Source organism: Sminthopsis crassicaudata, chromosome 4 (genome assembly GCF_048593235.1).
Source record: "Sminthopsis crassicaudata isolate SCR6 chromosome 4, ASM4859323v1, whole genome shotgun sequence".
NCBI classification, from domain to species: Eukaryota; Metazoa; Chordata; class Mammalia; order Dasyuromorphia; family Dasyuridae; genus Sminthopsis; species Sminthopsis crassicaudata.
Window position 1 is genome coordinate 167,347,824 of NC_133620.1, and position 19,351 is coordinate 167,367,174.

General features: G+C 36.8%; 1 protein-coding gene across 25 annotated transcripts in view; it reads left to right on the top strand.

Moving 5' to 3' along the window:
* Positions 1 to 315: 315 nt before the first annotated feature.
* The window catches only part of EPB41L2 (erythrocyte membrane protein band 4.1 like 2), a 279,109-nt gene continuing 260,073 nt past the window's right edge, over positions 316 to 19,351 (top strand). For 20 of the 25 annotated variants that reach the window (XM_074309829.1, XM_074309834.1, XM_074309837.1 and 17 more), the window contains exon 1: positions 316 to 473. The gene's annotated coding sequence lies outside the window, so the exon portion shown is untranslated. The remainder of the gene's footprint in view (positions 474 to 19,351) is intronic. The other 5 variants (XM_074309849.1, XM_074309855.1, XM_074309850.1 and 2 more) reach the window with 1 other exon arrangement.

The window sequence follows — 19,351 nt, forward strand, 5'->3', positions numbered from 1 at the left end:
CCTCCCCCGAGGCTCCTTTTACTCCTCTGTAAAGGGAGGAGGCTGGCTGATTCTAAGTCCCTTTCAGCTCTGAAACCTGCGGTTTTTGAAACAGACAAATAAAAAAGTTTGTGTCCGGGTGTCCCGGAGACTTGAACCGAGATGAGCGCGCGGGGGAGCGGGGCTGGGGAGGGGGATGGAGCCCGTCCCCGCTCAGCCTTTCTCTGGGTTTCCGTGCCAGTGGCGTGTCCCGGAGGGGCTGGCGGTGGGGGAGCGGGAGGGGTTTCCGCTGCAGGGGGCGGGACTGTTGTGAGGGCGGGGCCGGAGCGCGGACTCTTCTGACGGCTCCAGCCAGGGAATTTCAATTTGAAACCTGCGGGAGGGAGGACGGAGAGGAGGAGGAGGAGGAGGAAGAAGACGAAGGGGCCGCGGGCGCGGAGACGGGCGGCTCGGGGCGCAGGGACTGAGCCAGCTCCCGGCAGGCATCGTGCGGGGTGAGCGGCCGGGGAGGGAGGGAAGGAGCCGGCGCCGGGCCGACTCGTGGCTCGGCTCGCTGGGGCGGCTCTGATTTCTCCTCGGGCTGCCGCTGGGAAGGGGATCGCGGGCGGGAAGCTGCGGCGGCGGAGCGAGGGACGGGAGGCTAATGGGGGACGTTCTTCGAGCCCTGTTGCTCCAGGCCGGAGCCGCCCCCCGCTTCCCTTCCCCGCTGCGGCTCCTCTGCCTCCCTCCCTCTTTGCCTGCTCCTCCGGAGCCTCCAGAGGGGGCTGGAGCCGCGCGCCTTTCCGAAGCTCGGGGGCGGCCGGCGCGCGCGGCGGGCCCCGGGCCGGGGCACCGAAGGGGGCCGCGGGCGGCCGGACTCCTGCAGGGGACAGGGAGGAGGAGGGAGGGGAGGACGTGCGCTGCGCCCCAGCCCCGCGGGTCCGGGGCGGGCCCCCCGCTTGCTGCGCTCCAGCCTCCGGGCTCGGAAGCCAGCAACTTGATCTCTCGTGTGTGTGTGTGTGTGTGTGTGTGTGTGTGTGTGTGTGTGTGTGTGTGCGCATTTTTGTCCCTTCTCTCTCTCTCCCCTTTTGGAGGGGAAACTTACCTCCTTTCCCTCCGCTTTGGCAAAGAATAACATCTGTATCTTCTCTCCCCCCCAAAAAAATCTCCCCGCACGGTGCGGTCCCTACACGTAAGAGCCCCCTCTCGGACCCTTGCACAGGCACACAGGAACTTCCCCCTTGCACACACACAAGAGCCACCCTTTCCTTGCACACCCGCAAATACGCGAGAGCCCCTCTCTAGATGCACCGTGTGCAGTGTGGTCATCTCTGCGCGTGCAAGGAGATTGGGGGTTCACGTTTGCAAGGAGAAAGGGGGCTCTGTGTGTGTACATGTGTGTGTGCAAGAGAGGAGGTCTTGTATGTGTGTGCCAGGAGAGGGGGCTCTCTGTGTGTGCGTATTCAAGGAAAGGGCTTTTCTGTGTGTGCACAAAGTGAAGGGGGGCTTCTGAGGCATGGGCCCAGGGGAATCCCAGGGAAGAAAGAGCAGAGATACTGCAGAGATAGCAGCAGTAGCTGCAGCTGTCCGCCACCCTTCCATGCCTTCCCCTAGCTTACCAGGCTGGGGACAGACCCTGACTCCCTGGCTGTGACCCAACTCGCCTAAGACATAGCCAGGGGCTTCTTGCCCTTCCTCAGTCCTTGGATGGAGAGTAGAAGCAGCCTGGGGGAAAGAAGTTGAAGAAAAGGACACATTTAAAAAGAAAAAAAAAAAGTTTTGCTTTTTAGGCATTCCCGTGCTAGGAAAAGAGTGATAAAAGAAGACTGACTTATTTGAGGAGGGGGGATAGCAAAAGGATTAATAATTGCAAGCTTTTTAAAGTTAAGGGCTGGACTTGGGGAGTAGTCCAGTAGGAATTCTGAAATTGAAGCCATTAGTGCTTACTTCGTTTGGGGTAAAAAGAGTGGAGTTCAAATTCTCATTCTGCCATAGAACCATAGGCAAGTAAAGCTGTCTGTGGGATTCAGTTTCTTAAAGAGGTGCTTTCCTATCTAATTCTACATTATTTTCAATAATCTAAATTTTAATAAAGTTAGTTACATTTATGCTCTTCAGTCTTTATGTACTTAAGGGCAGTTTTACTCCAGTCTGAGCCCTCTTGGGTTATTTTCAGTCCAATAATCCTAAGATGCCAAATTGGAAAAATGTTGTCCCCAGTTCTACTTGCTTTCCCAATAGCAGGGATGTTTGAATGTGGTGGGGCATAAATCATTATGCTTCCCAAGGCTCCTGACCTCCTCTTGAGGTCAGAATTTTTTATATCTTTTATAAAAGTTCTTGCACAGAATAGTGACATTATTTTGGGGACTATCATGAATGTGAAACCTTAATGATTTCATCATTTGCATTTGCAACAATCATAGCTTCCTTTCCTAGTTTTCAGCAGTTCTTCCATTGGAAAAGGGAGTGTTTAGGTCTTCCTTCATCCCCCCTCCCCCACCCCATCTGTTGATTTTCTCATTGCACCAGCTTCTCTTTATTGGGAAACCTGAGTTCTAGTCCTAGATTTGTCATAAAGCTGCTGTGTGACCTTGGGCAGTTATTAAACCTCATGTGTGAAATAAGCTGATTGGGCTGCCTGATCTCCAAAGTTCCAAGCCAACTTTTTTTTTTATTTTTATTTTTACTCTCTCTCTCTCTCTCTCTCTCTCTCTCTCTCTCTCTCTCTCTCTCTCTCTCTCTCTCTCTCTCTCTCTCTCTCTCTCTCCCCTCTTCTAACCTTTTTTCTTCCTTACCTAAATATTTTCTTTTATTTTTCTTTCTTGTTTTTGTCTTTTTTTTTTCCAGTCCCTTCTTCCCATTTTGCTTTCTGAGTCTTCCATTTTATTCTAAGAATTAGCAACAAACAATACTTATGTTCTACAGCAGCCTTCATGAATTTGACATATGAGGGGATACTGAGTCAATCTCTGTACATTAGAGTTTTAATTCTTTAAACATTGTCCAGAGAAACTAATACTGCTTGATCCTATTCAGTTTCCCTTTTCAGCTTATTCTCCGGGTAAAATCACTAGACTGCTGTTTGGGCTACTGGTGGGGCTGAATTACAATGCAATCTTGAATTGTGATAAGGGCCAACCAAGCACATCAATCAGACTCTTAAGTCTGACACCAACTTGAATAGCTAGACTGTCACCTTTCTTTGCTTTGCTCCTATATTCCAACTTGAGACCCCACCCTTGCAAACCTCTGATATCTATTCTCAGTCACTCTTTTGGCCTGATTAGAGAGCTGTGTATGTTGTAATACCTTGGAACAATGGAATGGATTTAGGACTAATTTAATCCTACCCAGGCTCACAGTCACTTCTTGGGCAGATTTCCCACTGAAGTCAGTAGTGGTCTTGTGTGCAGAAGGACTGCAGAGAACAAGAGACTGCTCATTTAGAGTAATGGGGAAGACAGTTTCTTTCCTTTCTAAAACATCCCCTTTTTAAGAATGACCTAGACATAATGGCCCTTTAATCTTTACCTCTAGTCCTGGTAGTTAGAGCACTGTGTGCAAAGATTTTCAATGGAAAATGTCCTGGTGGGTAACCAGCTTAGAAAACTTCTGAGATATATATTAGATTTGAGGCTAGTTTAAAAAAATTAAATGAACCAAATGGGAAAGTGGGAACATAGTCTCTTAAAGAGAGAATTTCAGCAAAGAAAAAGCTTGTTCATATAAAATCTATTGCTGATTTTAAGCTAAAGATGTACTGTTGTATCTGTTTGCATATGAAGAGAGAGGTATGTTTATATATGTGTGCATATGCATATATGTGTGCATATTTATGTAGGTATATGTATATACATTGTGTATATATACATGCACAAATCCCTTCAATGATATTATCCATAGAACTTCATTCCCATGAATAGTTGCTGCTTTTAGATTAGGGGTTGGAGAAGAATATTGAATGATCTTCTCAAAGAAATATTCTAGTTGCAAAACTAGAATATTAGCTAGTAGCAAAACTAGCTACTCCTTTCCTTCCTGACTTCAGTCAGCATTTACTCCTTTTACTCGTATGAGACTGATTAAGTATGGACCCCACTATTTATTACCCACAAAACATGGTTAGATAGACAAGGTTTTCAGGGTAGCCTTGACCTAGCTTCCGGACATGAGGGTGGCTTTGGGTTTTTGCATTTTCACATTCTTGTGGTTTGCTGTTTCCAAATTACCAGCTTTCAAGAAAGAGAGTTCAGAGAACTACCAAATTACCAGAATATAAAAATAGATTTTTAAAAACCAGAATCATGTCTACGTGTACTGCCCAACTACTTGCTTTCAACTAAAAATACTTGCTTGCAGTGATGACAAAGCAGTCCCTAACCAAAATATTTATTGGTAAAATCACTCTGTAATTAGTAATATTGTGTGTCCTTATGGGTAACACCAGGTTCCCCTTTAAATCACTGCTGTCCTGTTACTGGGGCTTGAAAGCTACGGAGTGTGTATCTGTGACATTCTGTTCAGTGGGCTGAATGAAATTGGTCTACAAAGCTTAAGGAATGCAGGTTTTTGTCTTTTCATACAGCCAAGAACTGTGTATTTTTTAATTGTTTGACTTGGGCTCTGTCACCACAGTGGGAAAACAGGAGCAGATTTTCTTTACCCTAGAACTAAAGCAGCTTGTTTAAAAGCAGTGTTTGTGAAACTTTGTGAAAGTGTGAATGAATTTCCAGTTTTTTAAGAGGCGAGAAAATAGATAGTTTGTAGTTGTCCTTTACAGCATAGACACTGCATTTGGCATTACTTAAAAAGACATGTTATTATTTATTTCAAGATAATGAAATGTGTCTTCCATCCTTTCATTTGGAAACTTATTTTTAGTGACCTTGTTTATTTTTTAGATTTAGATTTTTAGATTTAGGCATAGCCACTGGTTATCCTTACTGATGAAAACAACAACAACCAATCAAACAAACAAACCTCAAATATTTATGCTAGAGTCTATAGTCAGCAGATATTAAATGAGTTTTGTTTTTACTGTCCTTTCTCAACTTTAAATCAAAAATTTCAACCTGGAAATTGTGAGTAAGCAAGAGAGCCTTACATGGTACCCCTCAAAGTTCATGCCAAAGTTTAGTCAAAAACCATCATTTTAGAGCTAATCAATAAGGTTTCTGGTAATTTAAATGTATGGAATAGTTTTTAGTTCTTTCCTTCACCTACACTAAAATTTATTCAAGTTTTCTTACCCTCTCATATTTACTTATTCTGCCTATTAATTCTTCCTTTCATCAGATATTAGCCCTGGTCCTGATTTTTCCTCATGGAAGTGATTTCAGTCTCCTTTAATTTTCATTCAAGGTTTGTTTAGCCCTTCTTTCCTTTGCATATAAATATTTCCTCCCTCCCTCCTTCCCTCCCTCCCTCCCTCCCTCCCTCCCTCCCTCCCTCCCTTCCTCCCTCCCTCCCTCCCTCCCTCCCTCCCTCCCTCCCTCCCTCCCTCCCTTCCTTCCTTCCTTCCTTCCTTCCTTCCTTCCTTCCTTCCTTCCTTCCTTCCTTCCTTCCTTCCTTCCTTCCTTCCTTCCTTCCTTCCTTCCTTCCTTCCTTCCTTCCTTCCTTCCTTCCTTCCTTTCTCCCTCCCTCTCTCCCTCCCTCCCTCCCTCCCTTCCTTCCTTCCTTCCTCCCTCTCTCCCTCCCTCTCTCCCTTCCTTCCTTCCTTCCTTCCTCCCTCCCTCCCTCCCTCTCTCCCTTCCTTCCTTCCTTCCTTCCTCCCTCCCTCCCTCCCTCCCTCTCTCCCTTCCTTCCTTCCTCCCTCCCTCCCTCTCTCCCTTCCTTCCTTCCTTCCTTCCTTCCTTCCTTCCTTCCTTCCTTCCTTCCTTCCTTCCTTCCTTCCTTCCTTCCTTCCTTCCTTCCTTCCTTCCTTCCTTCCTTCCTTCCTTCCTTCCTTCCTTCCTTCCTTCCTCTCTACCCCTCTCTTCTTCCCCCTTCCCTCCTTTCCTTCTGTCCTTCTTCCCTTCTTTTCTTTCAATAGGTATTATATTCCTGTTTTATCTCTCTTTTTAGATTATAAACTCTGCTAAGTCTGGAATTCCATTTAAAATATCTTGTTTCACTGTTTTGTCTCTATTAAGAATATATTAATAATAGTTAGTATTGTAGTTTTATGTTTTAAGATTTGCAAAACACTTATATGAATTCATTTGATCCTTACTACAACCCTGGGAGGTAGCTGTTAACATCCCTATTTTACAGATGAAGAATCTGAGTTTGTGAAAGATTAAGTGACTAGCTCAGGGTCATTAAACTAGTAAGACTCTAAGGGTGGATTTGAACTGTGATCTCCCTAATGCCTAGTCCAACTCTACACATGCATATCTGCCTTTTGAATGCTTCAGTAAAGCAAGCATGTTGAATTGGTTAAATTTGGACTTGATATATTTAGTGAAGTGTCCACATTTCAACTATGCTGATATCCTATGTCAGATATGTTATCTTGATTTTACTCTTGTATCTTAACCTCTTCCAGAAGGATATTCTATAGTTGATTATATCTTTATTGTTTTTCAGTCATTTTAGTCATCTCCCAATACGCCACGATCCCATTTGGGGTTTTCTGGCCATTTCCTTCTCCATTTCATTTTACAGATGAGGAAACTGAGGCAAATATCGTTAAGTGACCTGTTCAGGGTCATCCAACCAATAAGCATCTGAGGACAGATTTGAACTCAGGGAAATGATTTTTCATAATTCCAGACTCAGTATCTATCTACTGTACCACTTAGCTACCCCCAAATTAATTTAGTTTTAAATTTCACTAATATCCTTAGGTCTTCTTCCAGATGGAGACAGTTGTTTTTAAAGTTTCAAGATCTCAGAGCTGAAAAAAGTTTGGAAGTCATCTAGTCTGTTAGTTTTTTATGGATGAAAAAAAAAACAACCAAACTGAAACCCAGGGAGATATTCCTCTAATTGTTGTTATAATTAGTTGTAGTTGGCCAGACTTCTTGATTTTAGGTCTCTGTTCTCATTAGGCTGTTTTAATTAATTGTATTTGCAGTTAATTTTCCTTTATAATTATATTTATTTCTATTAAATGTTATTTTGTCACTGGCCACTCTATCAAATTTTCAATTATACTGAATTCCGAATTTGTCCTTAGGTGAAACTGTATTGCTGGTGAATGTAATGATTGATAACTTTGATTGAAATTAATTGGACTGGCCTCAGGAACAAATCCAATTGGGTGTGTTTTAAAATAATTGCCCTGTCAATCTGCTGAAAACTAACATTTCTTGAACATTTTAATTTTTTATGTAGAAGTAGAATTGCTGTGACTTGAAATGGCAATTTTTTTCCATCATTTTTATTTCCAAATAGAGTAATTTGTAAAAAAAAAAAAGAGGGAAAAAAAAAGCATTTCAATAAAACCAACCAATGTTGCCTCATTACAAATGATGTTGACTCTTATGGTTTTAGATAATATATTTATTAAAAATAGCCTTTCTTTGCCTGTGCTTTGTTGTATTTGTAGCATAAAGGTTTTATAACATAAATAAATGTACTTTGTTAAATATTGCCCTTATTTTCAGGTGTGTGTGTGTGTGTACATGTTTTATAGAGTATCAGGGAATTTTTAATTTATATGACGTGATTGATGCAACTTTTCAAGTTTTCTCTACTTTTGTGGTCCATCCATCAATAGCATGCGTATGGCAGAAATTTTTGTTCTTATTTCAAATAATCCTATCTTGAATACTGCTTTGCATGTTCTAAAGGAAGATGTTAGATAATTACTCTTGCAATCTTATTATTAAATACACATACGCCCTTGTTATTATATTATAGATGAGAGTGAAATGACTCAATGTGCAAAATTGTTCTAGCCTTTTGAATATTGTTTTAAAATGTTACTTCTTTGAGGATAACCTCTCTATCAGGGTATAGAAAAAATGTTAATTGACAAAGATTATCACTAGTTTGTTACATTTTTTTGTTACCCTTTACATTTGAGGAATATAGAGCTGGAAGGGGCCTTATTATTTGGTCCAATTCCTTTATTCTTTAAATGAAGAAACTGGTATATCTGAATTAGAAAACTCAGAGGAAATAGTGTTAATTTGTGGGGTATCATAGTAAATGGTAATAATAATAAAAACATTAAAAAAATTCTCCCCTTTGTATCACATTAGTGACCATTATTAGACTTCTCTGTACTTTGAAGATTTTTGCTGTGTTTGTTATAGATGTCAGGCTATCATCACTCTTTGTTGTCTTTTTCTCTCAATTAAGAAACTGCACAACCTCTTCCTTGTTCCTTGAACCATTGCTGGATCATATATACCCATGTAGTTTCTTGCTTTCATTTGTTTCAGGACTAGATCATACTAAAGCACTTTAGTTTGCCCTCATATTAATGTTTCTGCCTTTCTTGCTTACAGGAGTTTTAAAATTTCATGATAGCTGCTCTCCTTGTCCTAGACAATAAAATCTTTTATTATTTTATCTTTATTTATTTATTTTTGAAGAAAACCTCTATGTGCCACTTCATCTTCAGTTTGGAACAGTTTTCCATGTGGTTGTTTATCATTTGCAATTCTTATTTTGATAATGTTTTATTATTTTTTTGGTCACTTACCTTTTGGAGAATGGATCCTTTAAATAGAGAATAATACCACATATATACATCTTGGATGGCTGATTTTAGTCATTGATACTTCATGTAAAAATTTTTTTTTCCATTCAGCAATTTATTTATCTTCATTGATTTTGTGTGCAGAAGTTGTTTTTTTTTTTTTTTTTTAACTCTATGTTATAAACAATTGTCTATTTTGTCTTTTACAATTCCTCTAACTGGTGTTTGAATAAAACATTTCCTTAATGTTTGTTATGAAAAGAACCCACTTCTGTTCTCTTAAGTTTTTTTTCATTGTTATCCATTTTGATGGATGTGGTGTAGAATGTTAGTCTAACCTTAATTTCTGCCAAACTTAAATTTTCATGGTGTTATCAAAGGAATCTTTCCCCTATTAATTTATTTCCTCAGATTTATCAAACACATTTCAATGTTTCTGTCATTTGCTTATCTTTTCTGTTTCATCAATCTGCATCTAACCAGTACTAAATCAATTTTAAAGATTTCCACTTTATAAGCTATTTTTAGGAATGATTATCTTAATGCCCTTTCACTTATACTTCTCTTTTAAGGTTCTAGAGCTTTTTTTCTTACAAAAGGATTCTGTTGTTTTGTTTAATTCTATAAAATATCCCTTTTGCCATTTGTCTAAACATATAAGTTATGAGGAAGTTATTTTTATTTTTTTATATGGCCCAACTATGAATGAGGAATATCTTTTCAATTATTTGTCTTCCTTTGTTTCTATAAAAATGTTTTGTGTAGTTATTACATGGGTATCTAAATAGATCATAATCCCTGGTTGCATTGTTGATTTGCATTTTTTTAGTTATTTTTGATTGAATTCCTTTTTTTATAATTTCTGCCTAGGGCTTTAAAAAATACTGCATAGCAATGCTGATGAGTTTTGTGAATTTTTTTTAGTAGTCTGCTACCTTACTAAGTATTTTAATTGTCTCAAATAGCTTTTTCACTGATTTCTCTGGAGTTTTCTTAGTATGCCATCCTGTCATCTATAAATAGGAATAATTTTGTCTCCTCTGCTAATATCTCTATCTTCATTTTGTTCTTTTGCTTTTTTTGTTATAGTAAGTGTGTCTAGAACTAGGTCAAATTATAGTGGGGAAATGAGGGAAATGTTTATTATAATGGTCATATCTATAAAGAAGGTTGGACACATGAGCATTGCACTCCAAACCTTTATATCAGTTAAGAGTGTGAGATTAATTAAAATTATTCCATTAGTCTTGAGGCAAGAAAGAATTTTTCATAGTCAAAAGTACAAAAAAATCAAGATCTTGTGTGTTTTCTGCTCTTTAGTCGGTTTTGCTCATATATTAGCTATTGTTAGATCTGTTTTGTGTTGTCTAAACCTTTGATTTATAATATGCCTTAGTGTTCAGATTAAATGTTAGTGTATTAATGAGTATAGCATCACTACTTCCTTCCACATCCTATACCCTCCATTTCAAAAGATCCTGATTCTACCATTTTTTCCATCAATCTAGACTATGCCTTCCACACTTTAGTTAAATTAATCATGTAAATGAGTTGTTGTTGCACCTCTATTTCTCCCATCCCATTAAATTGCAGTATGCAAAATGCCACCTTTTGGTGATGAAACAGATAAAGCTAACAAGACTAGGCCTCTAAGAGACACACACCCCTTTTCTAGTTTGTTCTACCCTATTAGAGCTTATGCTTCTCTTTATAGCTGCTGGGGACTCAGGAACCCTCTTCATGCCTTAGTAAAGGCAACTTTGGGATGATAGTAAGTATATAATACTTTAGGGTTTTCTTTTTTCTATGTTTGCTGTTGTCTACAGTGTAGAAAGGTCTGTTGATGGTTTTTTTTTTTTTTTTTTTTTTTGTTTTGTTTTGTTTTTTTTTTGGTAATTTTAAATAATGTTGAAAAATTCTTTCTTGCCTCAGGGACACAGAGCCAGGGTAGGGATGGAAATGAGACTGGGGCTTCTAACTCTAGATCCATCAGCCTTCTTTTTCTTACATTTCACACTTACTTGGTAGTTATCAAAATGGATATGCAAATTAAATATAAAAATCTTTGCTTTTCTGAGAGGAAAAAAGTGGGTGCTTGCTGAGCTTTGGGAAGTTGCAGTGCCATCAAAATCTGATTGCCCTTATCAGCTGGTACATCTTTAGTTCAGAAGGTGGATATAGCAAGGGTTCCCAACTTTGGCGACTTTCATTAATTGTGTTGATAATATTTGTGCTGTGTTTGACAACATGCTTAAACAAACCCTTACTTCTTAGGCTTCAGAGTGAACTGGGTAATCATGTACCAAATTTTCAATAGCACAGTGTTGTCTTTATAATTCTCTATACAAAATTGATAACTTATAAAGTTCAATGAAAGAAGATAATATAGTGCCTGGTACCTAGAAGATGCATGGTTAAGTATTTATTGACTGCCTGTAAGGGAAAGAATTTGTCACTTAATATGACTTTCAAGTGTGTAGTAAAGTGCCTGGCACATAGTAAGCATCTAATAAATGTTTATTCATTGATTGATATATCACCTAGTCCTGGACTCAAGAAGAATTCAGATCCCACCTGAGAGACTTAACCAGCTGCCTGACGGCACTTAATCTGTGTGCCTCAGTTTCCTCAACTGTGAAATGAGGATAATAATGGCAGCTATTTCAGAGGTGGTTGTGAGGATCAAATAAGAATAATATTTGTAAGTGCTTCCCACCATGCTTAGTGCACAGTAGGTGCTATATTAATGCTAGCAGTTATTGGTGAAACTAGGAAGAAGGCATTATTAAGAAACAATACATTCACTTCCATAAGAAAAAGGAAATGGGACAGTGGCAAAAACATTCAACCATGTTTCATTTTTGTCCTTAGACTTGGAGTTCCTCTGCAGCCTGATGATCTTCCATCTTTTCTAACTGTTCTAAAATCTTGTAGTATGAATTCAGCATAAATGTCCAAAAAATTTTATTTTTTAAAAAAGCTTTTTATTAATAATATAGTAGAAGAAACAAAGCATAGGGAAAGGTTATCATAGGAAGTGCTAAATAATATTGTTTTGTTTTGTTTTTTTAGACTGCTCTTGTGTGGTTGGCATGTAGAAAGAGAAATCTTGAGTACCATCCACAAAATTAATGAAAGTACTTCTGAATAATCAATAATCATACTAGTAAACTCCTTATCTTAATTTTCTAAGACTAACTTTATATGCTTTAAATTATTCAGAGATGGTAAATGTGATTGATTTCTTTTTATTTTCCCCATTTTAATTTTCAACTAGAAAAATAAAGGTATGGAAGATATTCCTAGGTATATTAAAGTCTGTAGTAAAGAGGTTGATTTATAAACCTGCATGTGTAGTACAGATGTGGCTCAAGTTTCTGGCCACTTTTCTTTTAATTGAAGTTAACTCATTTTCAGCTCTCATGTTTCATTACATTCTTAATTTGAAAACCTGCTGAGCGGGCGCCGGGGATAGGAGTCTCTCCTATCTGTTGTCTGTTACTTGTTGTTTAGTAGTTTCAGTCGTATCTCTTTGTGATCCTTTTTTGGGGTTTTCTTGGCAGAGATACTGGAGTAGTTTGCCATTTCCTTCTCCAGATCATTTTGCAATTGGGGAAACTGAGGCAAACAGGGCTAGTCACACAGCTAGGTGTGTATATCTGAGTATATGGCCACATGGAAACTGGCAGGTTGAACTGGTGTATTTAAGACTCTTTATTTGTAAAATTTTAATGCTTTTATTTAAAAATGTTTTACTGATGCCTTCTTTATATCAGTGATTTTCTAATTTTTTTTTCATTCCTCTGTGAACATTACCTTAGAAGAAAAGAAGCAATTATAGAATTGCAGTAGGCAGACAGTGTATTTAGCATTTTGCTCCCATAGTTCTTCCCATGTTCACTAATTTTAATTTCATCCTTGTCTTTTCTGTGGGGTCAAAATTGTAAGGTGTTATTTGTTAGGTATTTGCTCATTTCTTACCAATAAGAAGAGTCAACTCTTCCCTATACAATTTCTACATCTGTAAAAAGAGAAGGTTGAACTAGAAAGCTTTAAATCTGTGCTCTGATCCTTGCATCTTGAAATATTATATATTTACTAAAATAATAGACATTATAGAATACTAATTGTCATACAAGTAACTTGAACGCCATGGTTTGTTAAATGTTTGAATGCCATTTAGTCAGTGAAATGAGTTCTTTTAAAAAAAAAGTGGCATAACCCTGAAAGTTCATCTATGACCAATGTAATAATAATTGAAAACCAAAAAAGTTTTACCTCAAAGGAAAAATAAATGTGCTCAGAATTCAGCTATTGTTTGTGTTTAGATTTTCCTCAGAACACTTTGTCTAATGACACTGTATTAGAGACATATCAACTGAAAGTTTTTCACGAATGAATTTTTGAGTCCTTGCTTGCTGGTTATCTTGAAGGGTGGGAGACTTACTTATATATGGAAGTATAAAGGGGAGAAATGTGAATTCTTAAACAGTCTTTATTTAGGTGGGAAATGTAAACATCAAACAGTCCTAATTTAGGGAGGAAATGCAAGTATCTTAAACAGTCTTTATTTAGGATGAGAATTGCAAGTGTTTTAGTCTAAGTTTGGGGAAATACTAGTATCTTAAAACAGTCTTAAATATTGCTTACATGTAGTAGTTCAGATATTATGATCAAAATCTGAAATAATTTAATGGAGAAGTAAGAGATTTGTCTGATCACTTGTTTTTGAAGTTTCACCAAATCATTTTTTTTTATTTGTGTTAATTCAAAGAAACATTTATTAAGTACCTATATTTATATATAGGGAAAATATTAAAATAAATTAGGTGGGGCCCTGATTGGGAAGGAGTGGAACATGTTCCTTATAAGATGGTAGGTAAAGAAACATTCTTTTCAACTTGGGAGCTTAGGGAATCTTTGTTGAAGGTGTTGGCATTTGAATGAGAATTTCTCTTTAGTTTGTGAACTCTTTGAAGTTTGGGATCTTGTTTTTTATTTAATTTGAATTTCTAACACTTAGCAACAGTACATAGTAAGTGCTTAATAGTTAAGGTTGATTGAGGTGGTCCTTGAAGGATAGGTAGGATTGCTATAGACAGAGATGGGCTACATATGTAGGACAGTAAATAGTTTGGCTTGGAAAGTAGAATACATGTATTGTAATTAAAAGGTTGAATGAATAGACATAGATTTCTTATTACTTTTTTGATATTTGATTCTGCTGTAAAAATTTAAACTTCACAAATAGAGAATGATTAAAATTTAATGAATAATTAAATTAATTATATTGATTTTGGCATTCATTTTCCATTAATCCATTTTGAAGAAGTTAAACTGATTCTGAGTGATAGAGATTTCCATTGAAAACTATTTAGAGATATAGATGTATAGATATTGATAGTGTTGTAAATTATAAGCTCCTTGAGGATCGGGACTGACTTTTGCCTCTTTTTGTATCCCTAGTGCTTAAAGGCACATCATAGGCACTTAATAAATATTTATTGATTGAATTGATTGATAATGGATTATATTGACATAATTAAATTGATAATGGATTGAAAGTGCTCTTCATTTCCACTTGATCCTTCCACTTTTGCTTCTTTGTGGTACTCTCTAGGGTCTTGTGAATCGTTCCTCTCCTTCCCCTTCTACTTCCTGTCTGAAAATGTTCTCAGATAAGTTTATATTTTTTATTAATGCTTTTTATTTTGAAAATATATGCATAGATAATTTTCAACACTCACCCTTGCAAAACTTTGTATTCCAAATTTTTCCCCTCCCTTCCCCCACCCACTTTCCTAGATGTCAACTAATCCAATATATGTTAAACATGTGCAATTTTTCTATACCTATTTCCACATTTATCATGCTGCACAAGAAAAATCAGAACAAAAAGGAAAAAAAATGAGAGAAAAACAAGCAAGCAAACAACAAAAAGATGAAAATACTATATCATGATCCATATTCAGTCCCCTGTCTCTGGATGCAGATGGCTGTCTCCTTCACAAGACCATTGGAACTGGCCTGAATCATCTCATTGTTGAAAAAAGTCAAGTCCATCGGAATTGATTATTGTATAATCTTCTTGTTGCCAAGACACTGTTGGATCAAAGGGTATTACAGTTTGATAGCCCTTTGGGCATATTATTATCCAGAGTGGTTGGATCAGTTCACAACTTCATCAACAATGTATTAGTTTTCCCACCTCCCCTCCAACATTCATATCTTTTTCTGTCATCTTAGCCAATCTGAGAGGTATGTTGTGGTACCTCAGACTTGTCTTAATTTGCATTTCTCTAATCAATAGTGCATTTTTCCCAGAGCAGTTTATCCTGAAGAATTGATTTGTTTGACCCCAGTGGGAAGAACATTGGACTGGAAATTGCAGGTCCTCAATGAATTTGCTTTTTAAACTTTGACAAATCCCATAGCTTCTTTCAATCTCAGTTTTCATTGTCTGTGAAATGGGAACAACAATATTAGCCCTTATTATTTCACTGGACTGCTATAATAATCACATGGACTGATATGTATGAGAATGCTTTTAAAATTGTAAAGTGCTGTATGAATCTAAGATGATGATCAATCTTCCACTAATACCTGGGGGGGGGGGGGGAAGAGTAGTTTATAGTCTTTGTTTTCTATACTTTACTGATCTGTTTAACCATTGATAATATGGCTGATGTTCTCACTACTCCATGAAAGACATTGCCTACAGCGACCTTCCTCATCTTTGGTCTAGCAGATTTGCTAATTTTTATCCGCTTGTGACCTCCTGTGAAGTATATAGTTTCTCTATACTCTTCCCTAACTTGAAGCTTTTTCTTCTCTTGAGTTTCAGAAGCCTTTTCTTTTTACTTCTCCAGCTGTTTCTGTGTCTTTCTATTATTTCTTTCTTCTAATCCATAAATGTGGATTAGATTTTCCTCAGAACACTTTGTCTAATGACACTGTATTAGAGACAGATTAGCTGAAAGTTTTTCACGAATGAAAAAGTCAAAGACTTAACTGAAGACTCAGTCTCTTGAACTTTCATTTTTCTTTTCTTTTGTCATCCAAGCTCTTCTTATTCTGTTGACCTCCAAATTACACCTTTTTTAATGGATCAGTTCCAAGTCTGGGTCTCTACCTTTGACCCATTTTCCTATTTCTTATCAGGCATTCATCTAAACTGGGTTTGAAACTTTTATCTGAATGTCTCCCCATGCATGACCTCACATTTCTGCTGAGTGCTCCTTTGTATCTCACATAGCTGATTTTTTCCATTCCCTCAAGGGTTGTTTGGAACATCACCCTGCTATGTTTGGATGATATCTTGGATGACTAGTTTTCTCCTTGATAGTCCTGCTATCATGCTTTCTTCTTTCCTCAATCCATTCTTTGTATTGCAAACAGATTGATTTTCCTAAACTATTGATTTCCATACTTGAACCTGAGCTCAAAACTTTTCGTGGTTTTCTGCCCACGTTGATTAATTCCCTAATGTTTGATTGGTTTTACATAAAGTGAATTTTTTTTTTTAAAGAAGTGCAAATTTCTCTTATCAGTAAGTATCTGGTTCCTAATTACTTCTCCAACTTGACTTATCAATAGGGGAAGCAGTGTGATTTGTGTAATGCGTTTAGTTGCCAGACTAATTTGTTTAGTGAGTGACAATGGACAAGGCACAATTGTGTAAAATGGGGTATGACAATATTTATAATATCCACTCAGTAGGATTCATTGTGAAGCTCAAATGAGATGATTCCTGGAAAGCGTTTTGCAAACCTTAAAGTCTCAAATAAATACTGTATTTATTATTGCCACTTCTGTTCTCCTAAAACAAGGTCTTCTGCATATGAGAAGACCCCGGTTCTCCTACTTTTGCTACTTAATAACAATCTGACATTTCCTCATCTGGAAGATTTGGATTAAGTGATTATAGCTAACATCCTGTGACTTGAGATTTTTTTGTTGTTAATAAATTGATTTTTATAAAATATTCTTTAACTTGTTAATTGTGATTCTTTTAACCATGGGTTAAATGAAAAAGCTAAAAACATTGTTTCATAGTATTACTAAACATAGTTTTTAAAATCCAAAGATTTGGAGTATTGGATGTGTTGGATAGATATATTAAATAGATGGGGATTGATAGGATTTAGAACTGGAAGAGACTTAGATATCCTTTAGTCTAACTTCTTTATTTTCCAGATATGAAAATTTAAGAGAGACTTGTTTGAGGTCATAAAATATAGATGGTAAATTATTGACCAGTAGTTGAAACCCATTCTTCAAAAGGTGCTTCTATTGCTCTTTCTCTTATGGTATACTTCAAAAAACTGGGTGGTAGTAATTATAAAATGGTGGCATTGGGGGGATTAACTGGCATGCATGAATTGGTAGGTTGGCAAAGTCTCATTGAGTACAAGTTGTCTTTACTAAGTATTCAGTTTTTGGAACTCAGACTAGTAGCATATAGTGATAGAATGAGGATGTTTTGAAATGTTAGTAAATTTTCCCTTTATGTCTTAAATCTATGAGAAGTATAATTACTGCAAAGCAAGTCTTCTGTAATAAGCATACCAGTAAAGCATGGTGTTCTTTGTGACGGGCTTGAAAATTCACTTTTAATTTTCTCACCTGTACTCTGACATTGTCCAAGAGAATCTCATTACATTGTTTCGTTTTATGTGTCTGCCCACTGACCAACTCTTACTTATATCCTTATGAAACTTCACCATACATCATCCATACAACCATCAGTTGTATTCCTGCCATCAGTTCTTTGAGGATTTCTTTAATTCCTGTTCTTTGGAGTTGCTGAAGTGTTTTTTTGCAAATCTTTTTCATTTTTATTCTCTTTTTCATCTTTTTTTTTTCCTTTTTAATTGATAAATATCCCTGGGATGATTTTGATTAGTTATATATCCTGTTAAATTTTCTTTAGACCAAGTTTACTTTAAACTGGTCTTTGTTATGAGATATTATTATTTGTAGTTATGTCATCCTTTTCCCTAAGATTTGCTAGAGAAATTTATATTCTAATCCCAAGTTATTTTTGATGGCCATTTTTCCTTGTTTGTCAAGTTAACCTAGATATTTACTAACCCCAATGCTTTTAGGCCTTTTTTTGGTAACAGTTAATTTATGTTGCTTTAAATTCTGGATTAAAATTTTAATGATGGGTGTCGGTGTCATTTCTGTTGTTCACTTTTCATTTTTCATAGCCAATAGATTGCTTTAATAATGTGAGATTAGATTTTTATAAATTTTATGCCATATTTTTTCTTCATTACTCTTTCTCTTGTTTATTATAAATTTCGGTTTAAGCTGTGATGAGTTGATAGTCTAAGCATGGACAATTGACTCAGGAATAATAATCTATATATCAACAATACGTCTTTTCTGGTCATTTACAATGTAGTCAATTTGTCATGACTCTAAAAGGGAAAAAATAAAACTTTATAGGAATATGTTTAATTTTTTTAGCTCATTTTATTGGACAGAAATTAGATTTGTATAATCTATGTGGTGATGTGAATGATGACTTTATTTTTAGTTCACTTTGCACTTTTTAATTATAATATCACTATTCATCACTCATCCTTTTATTTTTGGGATTCAGGATTTTTCTAAATATCAGTAAATATTTGAAAATATTATAAATAGAAAATTGTGGGAGATTATCTTGAAAAACCAGTCCCTGAAATTATTTTTTAAAATAAAAATTCCATATTGTTATCATTTTTTTTTTCTTTATGGCAGTATATTATGGAAAAAAAATGTGAGCTCTGGATAGTGGCATCTCACTTTAATGGAAAATTACTTAAGCCTTAAGTTTAATGCTTTTTAAAGGTTTACTAAATTCTTTTAAAGAGGGAAATAATAGTGCTACTGCAGTGGAAAATGTGGAAATATGTGAAACTTCCAGATGTTTGACTTAAAGTTGGACTCTGAAATTGCCAAAGGAGGAGGAGATATGGGGTGTAGTAGGAGACATAAAATTTCTGCCACATCATCAAGTTGACAGCAAAAATAAAGTTTCCTTTTCATTGAGTCAGTGATGCTTCTGCCTCAGAAATTTTCTCACTTGGGAACTGTGACATTTCCATTATTACCTATCACCATTAAAACCCTATTCTATATCTGCCTCATGATATTAAACAAGAAAAAGAGTTGACTTTTTTTCTCCTATAAAATTCTAGAATGGGAGGGAAGCAAAAAAAAATTCTAGATTGAGGAAAAAAAAATTCTAGAATACGACTACTGAGGTTAAAGCTGGAAAGGTCTCTGAACCATTTCACAGTTGAGGAAGCCAAGGTTGGAGTATTTATAAAGATTGGCTCTAGGCCACATAGATAGTAAGTGAGAAGAGTTGAGATTGGAACTCAGGTTTTCTTACTACAGATTCTTCACTTTCCCACATGATGCTAATATTTATTTCTTCTTTTGAGCAAATAATTTACCTAACCTCTGCAATTTTTTCATCTAAAAGATGGAAGGTGCTGAACTAAATGGCCTCGGGAAACCAGGTCCTGTGGTTCTAAAGCTCCTGAGCTAGTCTTATTACTTCTTTAGTTCTAGCTTAGGGGGAACCATTTCAGTTTGTATATAGCCTACTGGTTATATACTGGCCCTGCCAAGTTCCTTGAGGACGGTAGGACCTAATTAAACTTGCCCAGAAGTTTTCTGGCTTTGGGTCCTTTTTTGTTTTTCTCATCATATCAGTGCCCTCCAAAAGCTTGGGAAAAAATGACATTTGACTTGCTCTTA